Below are 9,536 nucleotides of genomic sequence, written 5' to 3' on the forward strand. Positions count from 1 at the left end.
TCACCTTTAGTCTTCATCATTCGTCGTTTTCTAACTCGTCATGATCGTATGTAAGGGGGGAGATTCATCCTATAAGGATCTTCCCCCCTCCCTGTCGTGCCACTGCTTTTCGTACGTTGTTTTTGTTCCGTTGGAGTCATAGGATAGAAGTTTAAATTTTCAGGTATTGTTTTGTTTTTTTGGCTTAATGGGCCAACCCCACTTCCCCTCCTATATAAGGGAAGCAGGGTTGCCCTAAAGGATAGACGTATTGTTGAATTTTGAAACCAAGTATCATTCTCTTAAGAGAAGTGTGTTTTCTCCCCGTGGGTTAGGGTTATGGCAGTTCCTGAGGAAGAAGAAGAACGTGGACGTGGTGGAGAGAATCGGCGCAGGTGAACTTGTGCTGAGGCGAAAGAGGCGAGGAAGCCTGGGCCGTCGCCCTCCCGGGCGCCCGCCCGCGCGGCCCGCACGCCAGCGCAGGCGTCTGTCGCGTTGCTTTCTGCGCGTCACGCGCGATTGTGACTCGTCCGCGCCCAGCACGCTGCCGAGTCCCTCGCCTGTGCAACCATTTTCCCTCGCTTGAGGGGGTAGCGACTGTTGCCGACTTCCGCCACCGAATCCCACCTCGCGGGAACCTTCACCGCAGATTCCTACCTCAACCGCGATGTTGCACCAGCTCTCCTGAGTCCGGTCAACCCCGCCCTCTCGCCATTAGAAGTCCACCGAAACCTACAAGGATCGCCCGTCCCACGAGCTTCCTTGGCCGTCCCAACCTTCTCGAGTGGTAGGACGTGAGTTGCACCGCAAGCCGGCCCCGTGCCTCGGCCATCCGACCCGACGTCGCCGCCTCCCCGAACCGTTTGCCCGAGCCCAGACCGGCGTTACCTGATCGTCCGGTTCCCGTGGACGGACCCCTCCGCCAACATTTCCCATTGCCTCACGCAGTATGCCGGTCACGCAGAGTACCCCCCCCCTCTCCCCGCGTGCGCGCCGCCTGCCCGCGGGTAGGCCTGCTGCAGCCCCTCCTTCCACGGTGCCTGGGCCATCATTGCGGTCCCGCCGTCGGTGAACGTTGAGCAGTGACCCCTGTGGCTGCTCCTCTCTGCTGTCCTACACCGAGCGTGGCCTGACCTAATCCGCGCCCCTCGTGCTCATGGGATTTACCGGCCGTTCCCTGGTCGGTAGGACAGTCCGCCTGGTGTCCAAGCAGCTGACCGGAACTCCTCCGTCTGTCCCCCGGACTCTAGCCATTACCTTGCGCCGATCTCGTCCAACGACGGCGCCCTTGTGCTCCCTGACTGCCGACTGAAGCGTCCACTCTCGACGTTGAAGGAGACCCTGCTGGACTCTTGGGAGAGACAACGATCCTCTCATGTGTCGACAAGGTACGCCTCCCGCTCCCGTCCTTTATTTCCTTCAGTGCGCTTTAATTGCCTCCACCGCGTTCGGGATAGATATAGGTGAGCGAGATAGGCGAGTGAAAACGTATGTTATACTGAGTGTCACACCTGGTTCTGGTACGAGTCGGTTCGCCCGTCGCATGCGGGCAACCTCCGGCGGGAAGTTCCCATTCGGTGACCTAGCAACCTCGCCCTTCCGAACGAGGGTCGGAAGGTCCCCTCCCGTCTCCGGGCGACCCCGTCGACCCCGGTCATCGGCTACCCGTTGTTCGTCGGCAGCTGCACGTGCTATACCCCTACCCGAACATCGTCATTCTAGCTCGTCCCCATAGGATCCCGTGCCCGACGAATCCCTGCATTCGTCGTGTACCGTCTCTTCCCCGACACCGAGTATGAACCCTCGGTGACAGTAGGACTTCGTCTCGGACGTGGTCCTGCATCAAATTGGTTTTCAATTAGGTGAACATCTAATCAGAGATTCATTGAGACAAACCTAGTGCACTCTTTCCCTTAAAACACACCAACAATCTATGTTTAGTGACTCCGCATCAATTTTTACATGATCAACCCTCATCATATGAGTAAGATTCTGCTATTCTATCAAGATATTCTGATTTCCTTAAGGAATAACTTATAAATAGGAATGTTTAGGATAAGTGTTTAAAGATACGTAATCAGTGTATTATGATATTATCATAATTGACTTATCACCTGATATATTCCATGCAATGATAAAATATCCTAAAAATAGGAACAAATGTATAAAAAAATGAATATGGTGATGGAGCGCGTCCAGACAAGGACTACGAATAATCAGCCGAGCTGTCATCGACAGCATCACCGCCGGTCCGTGTCCAACCTGATCAGCATGCCAAAGCATCTGCGAAGATGCCCGGGTTTAAGTATCCCGAATAGAGCACATGTTCACGTTTTCTATTATCTGTTTTCGTCGTTTTAATCTCTGTTTTGTGTTTGTCACAATGAGTGCCCCTACTCGTCGTGACACATCCATATCACCATCTTTTCGTATCCGTTCATATCGTTTTCATTTTCATGTCATTTATTATGTTAATTTTGTATTTATGTTGTAAAGGGGGGGAGGGGGGAAAGATCCTTATTGGACTTCCATTTCTGGAGTCCTTGTAAGGGTCCATCATGGCCTATATAAGGCAATGATGGGACATGTCACATTCAGATCTGTTATTTTGTGGAAGTTGTGTTTTCAGTTATCAGATCTCACGTCTGAAGAAGAACGGGAGTGGAAGGAGGAGAAGAGGAGGAGGAAGAAGGGGAAGGGACTGAGGACCGCCGCCCGCCATTGGACGCTCGCTACTAGACACCAGCTGCCGCCGTCCTGCCACCTTCGCTGGCCACCGTTTGTAATAGGCCGCCTATTTTCCTCCCACAATGACACCATTCGCCGCCGGACGCAGCCATTGTTGCCCTCGATCAGTGGCGATCAACCATGATCCACGATCGCGACTCGCCACAATCCGTGGCTGCAATCAGTCATTGTCGCGACTTTGATCGGTCGCTGCCAGCGCTCGCATCCAGTCACAACTCGCGGCTGTGCTCAGCTGGGACCCGCGATCTCGTCTTACCATGACCCGGGCTGCAACCAGTCGCGACCCACAGTCGCGATCTGTCGCAGCCCTTGGCTGTGATCAGATGCAGCCTGCGACTTTGACCAACCGCCGCCAGCGGCCACGTCCAGTCGTGACTTGCTGCCGTGTTCAGCCTTGACCCGCAGTCACGTATATCCACGACCTGGGCCGCAACCAGCCATGACTCGACACACCCGCAGCCCGTGGCCTTGACCAGTCACAGCCGCAGCCGCAGTCTTTACGCGTCATAGTCATTGGCCTAGATCAGTCATAGCCGGAGGCCACGGTCTGCCGCGACTCGACACAGTCAACGACCGCCATCTGCTGCAACCCACCCAGTCATCGGTCGCAATCAGTCGTCAACGCCACACCACCGTGAATGCCGCCACGTCACTGCGCCGCCGCTACCGCTGTCACGCTGGTTTCGCTGACCACGTACGCTGCGGTCGCGTCCCGCCTCCCAGCTGATCATCACACCTTTTGAGCATCTTCCTAGGTACGGGTCGAGCCCACCCGTTACGTGCGAGCCCCTATGGAATTATTCTGTTCAGTGTCGTAGTCTCCATCGTCGCTTTTACGAGGATTAGAAGGTCATTGTCATCATCATTGGTCACCTGTTCTGGAGCCCAGACTCGGCGAATCCCCACTTGTCAGCCCTCCATGTACACTTCATCTATGTCATTCGCATCACGTAGTTACATTCACTTTGGTGAATTACCGGTCAGGCAAAGTCATTGACGACGTCTGACATCATATGGATTTTTGATGTCGCACGTCATCAGGGATGTCGTCCGATGGGTACTGAGATGATGTTCTGATACCAAGATGATGTTGTACGTCGTCGGTGACATTGGCCGTTGGGGTATCAAGACGATGCTCTGATACCAAGATGATGTTGGATGTCGTCGGGGACGTCGTCCGATGGGGTATCAAGACGGTGCTCTATACCAAGATGATGTTGGACGTTGTCACGAACATTGTCCGATGGAGTATTGAGAAGATGCTTTGATACCAAGATATGACGAACGTCATTCGAGACGTCATCCAACGGGTAATTCCGTAGGAGAAATGTAGCTACGTGATGGGAGGACCCTAGGCCAATGTACGTGCATGCCCTAACTCGTGGGTTTCGTTGAAAGATGAGCTCCGGGTTGGACGACCGGTGATGATGACGGTGACTACGGCATCAAGAGAAATAATTCCGTTGGCGCTCGCACGTAACAGACGGGCTCGACCCGTACCAAAGAATTCACTCGTGTCGTAGTCTTTAAGATACAAACTCTCACCTAATCTAACCCGAGTGCGGTGGGTTGCAGCCAAAAATATACTAAAAAAGGTAATATAACTGACGAGCAAGGGGAGCGACGTACCTCGTCAACAGTGTTACCCGTCGTCAATGTAATCGTTGGTGCAGTGGCCGGTGCACGCAGGTAGGGTGGAGGCATGCTGGAGGTGAGCACAATGCTTCTCGCAAGTGGCGGAATCACGACGCCGGAGTGTGACACTGAGGGAGTGAGGCGAGAGTGCAAGGAGGGCGATAGCGGCGGCGTGTGGGGCGTGGTGGCTGAAATGTGCATGGCGGGCAGCTATGCGTAGTGGGTGGTGCGGTACAATGCTGGCAGAGGGCACATGCGACTAGCAGCGACACCGACAGCATAGGCGAGCAGGTACCGCGTTGATAGGCTGCGCCGGGCTCGACGGTAGCGGCGCTCCCATAAAGACCATAGTGCGTGAATGGCTTGCAATGGCATTGAGAGCGTCGACGTGGCGACCATGCAATATCATTGGTGATCGGGTCATGCAGCGGGTGTGACCAACTGACGGGTTTCGTGTCAGCCGGGCCGCGCCATGCGCAACTGATGGATAGAACCAGTCAAACGCCAGTGTAGTTGCGGCGGGCAAGGTGCACGATGATGGTGACCGAATAGAGGTCAGTGTGCGCGCTAGTAGTTGCTGGGTAAGGCGTCATGGCAAGGCACGGTGTGTGCAAGCCACAAGCAGGTAGATCACAGGGTGTAGTGCAGACACCAACCATGGAAGATATCCACGGCAACGCACCAGTCACATTGACTCGACGGTGGCAAATGTCTGATCTGGGATGTGCCTTAAAGGTGGTCGCTAGCGGCTCGCTGCTGGACGGGCTGCCGGGTGGTGGCTCTCTGGACGCTGAGTGATGGGGATGAGGAGCCATACTGGTGGCGGCAACGTCTTCTGATGCAAGGTTGCATCCTGGATGTGCGCACGGTGGAGGGGGGCTGGTCGTGTTGTAGTCCACAGCCAAACGAGTGCCTCACGATGGCTCAATGGGCCTTGCGCAGAGGGGAAGAGACCGGCTGACTACAGCGGCATCTCCCTTCCACTTTCCTTCTCTTCTCCTTCTTCTTCCCACGTGAGAACAAGGAGTTGAAAAAAATATTTCACTTTGATAACTCCTGGTGATGGCACGGCATCGTCCGAGACCGCAGGACCATCGCTCGAGGAGTCGGCACCGCCTTCGATCTCGCCACCGACTCGCATCAAGCCTGCACAACAAGCCAAAGCGACGACGCGCGCACCCGGATTCAGATATCCCGGGTAACAGCGTGCCCTCTTCGAGTCCATCTATCATTTTCTTGCGTTTATTTACTTTCATAGTTCTATCGTCTCGTCTACGATGTAGAGAGGGGAAATTCCTGTATGAGGATACCTTCCCCTCCCTTAGTGGGCCGTCATAAACCCTTGTTTTATTTCTCATCTTGTTTCCCATTTTGTAGTTCAGGGGCCCATTTACCTCTCTCCTATAAAAGGGAGGGGTGGGCGCCCTGAAAAGTCACTCTTGAATTTCGATTGCAAGTTTATAACGTTGGAAGTCAAAGAGTCACTCTCGTTGAGGATGAAGAAGAAACAAGAAGAAGAAGGAAGAAGGAGGAGAAGAGAAGAGAGAAGCGCTGCGTCTGCCCCACCTGCTCACCGCCGCACGCCGCCGTCCTCAGCTCCGCCCCGCCGTCAGCCGACCACCGCCGCCGCACGCCGCCGTTCCCAGCGCCGCTCCGCCGCCTGCCGACCACCGCCGTCGCCGCTGGGGAGAAGTGAACACCTCCCGCACCGGCCCCCCTGCTGCCCGCAATCTGCTCTGCCTGTGCGCCGCTCACGCAGCGCCACAAGCTGCCGCGCCTGCCCCGCGCCGTGCTGACGTCGCCCGCACTCGGGCCGCCAGCGAGCTGCTCATGCTGTGACCGCGAGCCGCTGCCCACCGCCGCGCCGCGCCCGGTTGTGCCGCGCCGCGACCCACGCCCTCGTGACACGCCCATGCCGCAATCACGCCGCGCCTGACCACCGCACCCCGTGCTGCGGCCGTGTCGTCGTGCCCTACGCTGCCGCAGCCATGCGTCGCGCCATGCCTCGTCCGGCCAAGCCGTGCCGTGCGCCCTGCACCGCGCCCTGCACCTCGCGCCGCCCTGCGCCTGGCCCGATTGCCGTGCCACACGCGGCTGCGCTCAGTCGCGCCCAGGCGCCGATGCCGGTGCTTGCCTGCACCACGCATTTGCTCCTCCAACTGACTACCATGCCGCCGCCTCGCCGCAATCCGCACCGCTCCGACGCCCGTGTCGCGCAGCTGCTGCCCCTCCGGCTCCAAAGTGTTACGAGATATCCGTCGCTGGACGCGACGAAGGTATACTGGACGCGACGAAGATTTACTGCTCTTTACGTCTCTTATCTACTTCAGTATACTTTTGATTTGCCTCCTCCGCACTCGGGTTAGACGTAGGTGAGAGAGACAGGTTGAGAAGACGACAATTATTTACACGAGAGTCTTACCTATCCGGTACGAGTCGGGTTCCCCGACGTGTGTGAGCATACTTGCGGGAAATTCTTGTTCGGCGACATATTCACCCTCGACCCTCTCAGGCGAGGTTCGGGAGGTCCGTTTGACCTCACCACAAGCAACCCGTCAATCCTTGGAATGGCGTAACCGCATCTTCGGCTCCTGCACGTACTACAGCTAGGGCTTTCACAGTTCCATCATACGTATTCTCTGTTCACCCGCATTATCAGTCAACACCCCCGGTCGTTAACCGATAGACATCCAGATTCGATACCGAGCCACTACCCTCAGTGATGACCGGACGACGTCTTGACGACGTCCGGCATCACCTGGTCTAAGAAACTAGGGCACCATCATGCCCCCTTATATAGGGGCACGATAGCCCTTACTAAGGGCACATGATCCCTTGGTAAGGGCCCAAGTGTCCTTACTAGGGGGGTCTTATACATAGGGATCCTCTTTTAACAAAAAATAAAACATATGTGTGACACATATTCGACGACACAAACGCACGATGATACAAACACAAACAGGACAGGACAGACACGGACACAGACACGATGAACACGAACATGCGAACATGGTAAAAACAACAAACATAAGAAGCACGTGCCGACAAAATGCAAAATGGTTGGATACACGGGCGTGCTTTACCAGGGGTATTTGAGCCCCAGTGTTTCACCTTCACCTTGGCGTGCCGGCTGGGCTGGATGCGAACCGGGGTGGCCATTGACGATGATGGTGGCGGCTCCAAAGGCGTCTCTGATGGAGTGGGCTGGCGCTCTCCATCAGTTGTATTAATGAATGCTAACAAATTATGGAACAGATGATTGTTTTGCAGAGCATATTTTAATAATAAAATTTTTTCTTAAAATTTTATAAATATATGTAAACGTGTCTAGAGAAGGAAGTGGACGATATAAGTCTATAAACTTAATTTTTCATTGTTTTAGCCTAGTTCCCATAATGGACCTAAACTTTATATCCCCCAAATCCCCCCTTCCTTACTATGCCCCCAACCAAAGGTTTAATGTGGGTTGGTCAGACAAGTCACGTGAAACATTTGAAAACTCAAGGCACCCTTTTGGTTTCCCAAATCTGTGGGGCAATCCATTCTATCTATCTCCCAAATTTTCTCGAGCAGAAGACTTAGAAAGGACCCCCTATTTACGGGTTTAGTTTTTGGAAGAAGAAACATTAAGCCCTTGTGGTAATGACTGCAACCTTCTAATGTTAGAATAGGAACTGTGGTGGGGGCGCCATTGATGGGGGTAGTGAGATGAGGCATGGGGGATCAAGTGAATATTTATGATTGTTCAGATACATGAACATGCATGCTTGTGCAAAGAAATATCTGATTTTGAACCCACCCACTTAACAGTTTTGTTGAGGTTAATAATATACATTATAATTATCACCCAGGTAAAAAATTATCCCCACTCCAGCCTGTAGGATGGGCTCTCTACAATGGGAAAAGGAGGTTTGAATGTTTGAACCAAACCATCCCAAACTTCCCAAATGCACACTGACCTGGATTGACACTAGCCTATGTATGTGCCACTAATAAATGAATTTCAATTCATATTACAACAATATTCTTAATTAATGTATCCTTAAAAATATTTTTGATTTAACTTTATCATTGTAAATGTCTATTAACTGATATGATTTTGATGCAGGATGATTAGGGGATGACGAGGTGATGTAGGGTGGCTAGGATGACTAGGGGAGGGATGGGATAAAACAGACCACAAATCACACGATCGAATTCGAAGATTTAAATCCGGTGAAAATAATGATGGTGCAGCCCCTTTCCTTGTCGAGGGCGGGAGTACTGTCTTACAATCACCGCGGTGAAAACAAAGCAACACGTTCAATAAATCCGAATGACGATCGCTAGAAGATTCAAAGACCTATTCAACTAGTCACTTGAAGATTCAAAATCTAATCCAATCCGACGGCGGTGGATGAACACTCGAAGAACACTAGAAGAAGAACACGGACACCAAAGAGTGTAGAAGTACCTCGGCACTAAATAGTGCTTAAAGAGGATGCGGGAAATTCTTGACGCGTCGTTTCCCGCATCCTCTTTAAGTGGCTGCGAGGGCATCTAGTGGCACGACGAGCGCGTGCGGGCGACCGGGGGCGCGGCGTGAACAGGCAGCCCGGGCGTGGCGGGCACGGGCTACGGGGCGCGGGCGCGGCGCGCGGCACGGACGGTCAGGTGGGGGGGCGCGGTCGACCGGGCTGTAGGGCAGCCGCCAAGGGCGCGGGCGGCCGAGGGCACGGCCTGCGGGGGCGATTGCCTGCATGGGCGACGGTCCTCGCGGCCAGCTTGCCTGTGCAAACACCAGTGCGGGTGGTGGTCTGCACGAAGAGGGGCGGCGGTGGCAACGACGAGCGGCGGCAGCGGCGACCAGTGGGAAAAAGTTAGGGCAAATCTTCCAAGAAGAGTAAAAATTCAATTCTTGAAAATAGATTTACCCAAATGTTTCTTGCAACATTGGCCTAGATATAGGCCTTGGAGGAAAGAGAAAATACAAGAATTAAAATAAAGTAGATGACGTGTTATCGTGTCACGTCAAAGGGCAGTTCTGGATCTGGCATTGGCGATATGTCATGATGCGGGACGTATCATGTGTAAGTGGAGACGCATCTGATGCCGACGCATCTGATGCCGGTGCGTTGACTTGGTCATTATCAAGGCGGTTCTTCAGTTGATGTTGGCGATGAGCCAGGTTGCGG

At 53.8% G+C, this 9,536-nt stretch overlaps 1 long non-coding RNA gene across 2 annotated transcripts; it reads left to right on the top strand.

The window, feature by feature from the left end:
* The first annotated feature begins 253 nt into the window (after window positions 1-253).
* LOC144716217 (uncharacterized) lies at window positions 254-8,678 on the top strand. 2 transcript variants are annotated; one of them, XR_013584844.1, is made up of 3 exons: window positions 254-1,367; window positions 2,609-6,638; window positions 8,471-8,678. It is a non-coding gene; the product is annotated as an uncharacterized LOC144716217 (long non-coding RNA). The 2 variants fall into 2 exon arrangements; XR_013584843.1 differs by lacking the exon at window positions 8,471-8,678 and having other exon boundaries at window positions 2,609-6,705.
* Window positions 8,679-9,536: the final 858 nt, after the last annotated feature.

This window comes from Wolffia australiana, chromosome 20 (genome assembly GCF_029677425.1).
Source record: "Wolffia australiana isolate 7733 chromosome 20, ASM2967742v1".
Classification (NCBI taxonomy): Eukaryota; Viridiplantae; Streptophyta; class Magnoliopsida; order Alismatales; family Araceae; genus Wolffia; species Wolffia australiana.